Source organism: Elephantulus edwardii, unplaced genomic scaffold (assembly GCF_000299155.1).
Source record: "Elephantulus edwardii isolate Elephantulus edwardi_28Jun2011 unplaced genomic scaffold, EleEdw1.0 scaffold00034, whole genome shotgun sequence".
NCBI classification, from domain to species: Eukaryota; Metazoa; Chordata; class Mammalia; order Macroscelidea; family Macroscelididae; genus Elephantulus; species Elephantulus edwardii.
The window spans coordinates 17,675,252-17,678,214 of record NW_006399784.1 but is presented as its reverse complement, the minus strand read 5'-3'; the positions used below and the strand labels follow the sequence as shown (position 1 = coordinate 17,678,214).

Genomic DNA, 2,963 nt, shown 5'->3' with positions numbered 1-2,963 from the left:
TGTGTGTGTGTGTGTGTTAACCATCAAATCTGATCACTGGTACAAGAGGAGATTGTCCCTCCTCCAGGAAAGCATCTGGTGGGTTTGAACCTCATACTTCTGGGATTGCAGTACAGCTTCTTGTCACTAGGCCACCAGATCTCCTTAAGTATAAATTTTTTTAAACTATTTTAGTTTATATAAATCCAACTTAAAATTGTTACTGTTGTAAGATACCTCTTTAGTGACTACTGTGTTAGTTTATAGTGTTTTCATACTGACTTAGTTCATGTTTGCATTAAGTATTTTCAGTGGACATTGTTTCACATGTATTTTTCCATAACTGACACAGTGGCTGGATGACAGGCTCAGGCCTGTCATCTCTATAGTGAGGATAGCCCAGGATCAGGTAGTGTCCTGTTGTTCTTCTCAGTGGTACCTAACAACAAGAAGTCATTAGAGGCAGCTCTACAAGTTAAATCGGAAGCTCTGGTGGCTAAGAGCTAAAGAGTTGCACTGCCAACCCGAATGTAAGCAGTTTGAATCCACTCTACAGGAGAAAGATGGGCAAACTCCTTACTTGTGATTCACAGCCTCTCCAAACCCACTGGAGGGTCAACTATGAGTCAGTTCTGACTTGACGGTAATAAGTTTGGCTTGATGGTACAGAACAGTAACAGAAATTAAAGAGACCTGGTATGCATGCTACTCAAAGGGTGGCAGTTCAAACCCCACAGCTTCTCTTTGGGAGAAAGAAGGGTAGTCTACGCCCATGAAAATATATTGCCTTGGAAACCCAGTGGAAGGTTGTTGTAAGTCAGAAGCCACTTAATGACAGTGGTAAAGTGGGTTTTAGTTTGTTATTTCTCATACTCTTAGTGCTTCTGTTTCTTAAAGTGTAAAATTGGGCAATTTGGCTAATAAATGATTTCTAATTTTCTTTCAAGTTCTAATGTTCTATGATAATATTTTATTATCTTGCGGTATATAATGGAAGTACAGCACAAATAACACAGAAGTCTTCTTTGGAGAACTCCAAAATATGGATGCTGCTTAATGGGCCATAACTTTCCTGTTGTTCATGAGTCAGCATGAAAAATACCTCCAGAGAAGGCTAAGTAGGTCAGATTTATCTAAGAAGACAGCTGTGTAATTCTGTATCCCTCTCCAGCCCCATGGCACAACAGATACATGCTTCTGGCTTTTTGAACAACAGTCAAATAGCATTAACCACTCTGTAATGTCCACAAGAACACAACTTGAAAAATCAAGTTGGCCTTAAAAAGCTTCAATAGGAATACAAAACTCCATTTATATATGGCACACCATAATGTTTCTCACTCTCCTTTTCTTTTTTTGACATTTCTATTGATGCTGTGTTACTGGCTAGTGTGGGAAAGGCATTATTAGCAAAAATCTCAAACAAAAAAACTCTTTGCATCATGACTTTTTATTAAACCTGTCTGATAAACCTGTTTGCTTTCTTTTCTAAATGACATAGTTAAAAGATTTAAAAAATATATTGTAAGTAAATAAGCCACTTACATGCAGTTTCATTTCCAAAAAACTTTGAAGGTGCAGTTACTCCCTAAGTCAATTGTGCAAGTGTCTCACCCTCTTATTAGACAGTGTGGGACCCGAAGAGCTCAGTGAGCAAAAATAAACTTGGAGAGGTGAAAAAAAGAGAAAACAGGGAAACTGTGGGATAGGGCTGGGATCCGTGGGTAGCAAAGCAAGATGCTGGCAAGGAATATGGGTGCAGTGGGAAGGTGAAAAACTGGAAGTGATCAAGTTGCAAAGTGATATTTCCCCCATCCACTGATGACTTATATTTATGCTAATCTTAAATGTTAAGTTCTGGCCAATTAAGAGTATTTAAGCTTGTTTAGAGCGATTTCCAGACACAGTGCGAGACTGCTTTCACAGAAGTGTCTGACATCCTTAAATGAAGGGAATCCATAATTCATTTAGTTTTTCTAAGGCATCAGTCCTGCTATGCGACCACGGCCTTCCCATTGTCTAGACTGTAAGGCACCAGAAACAATTAAATAGAGGATCAATGTAAGCAGATAGGTGTGTGTGTGTCCTGGTCACTTCCCTTTTATATACTAGATTGTTCACATTCTCCAAATCTCAAAAAAGGTACACTGGAAGTAGCAGTCTAAAGGAAAATTAACATAAGCTCTTCATTACTTTCGGGTTATGTAAATTAATTGCTAATAAATTCCTGTTTGTGGCTTTGTTGGCAAAGTGTGGCATCAAAAAGATCTAGAAAAGGAGCTGGAAAACATATATCCAAGGATTATAGTATCCTGTTAGTATTGTTAGAAACAAGCAACAGAATACGTTTCAGCAAAGTCTGGTCAGTTTCTGCAATATGATTCTCAAGGGGGGAATTTGCAAAGCTTTGAAGCTGCATATCGCCTAGGGACCAGGCTTCCCCACCTGTCAGAACCTGGACCGTCTCCACCGAGGGTGCCGCGCGCTACACCGCCACGCGGCGCTGAGGTCAGCCTCCTGGGTCTTGGGAGAGCTCTTTTTATTCTAAATTATAGACTTTGCAGCCACCGGATATCCTCGCTGCATAACTGGCAGTAGCCATGTGGCTGCATTCTCGTCTCCTGACAACCACTGCATTATTTCCATTAATATCCTGTCTACGGTGACTGCCGAGACTCTTCTTTCACGCCATCATCTCCCCCTACTCAACGGGTAAATAATCCGACCGTGGCCTGTGTTCCCGAAGAAAGCGGAAACCGCCGTAAAGTTCTTTAAAACGCTTTTGGCGAAAGGGGCCCGGACCGCGGCCTCTCGATCCCGGTGGAACAGCAGCGCAGGGCTGAAATTAGACGGCGGCCAACGATGCGCTGCTGCGGTCCTTGGCCATGTGCTCGGCCCCGCGCGGGGCGGAGCGCACGCGGCCGCCGCGTTCCCATTGTCGACGTTCCCCGCACCCCGCCGCGTTCCATCCCTCCCTATCTGTG

The 2,963-nt window shown here is 42.6% G+C and overlaps 1 pseudogene; it reads right to left on the bottom strand.

Annotated features, from left to right (window-relative positions):
- The window catches only part of LOC102865230, a 27,522-nt pseudogene extending 25,124 nt beyond the window's left edge, over positions 1 to 2,398 (bottom strand).
- Between the last annotated feature and the right edge of the window lie 565 nt (positions 2,399 to 2,963).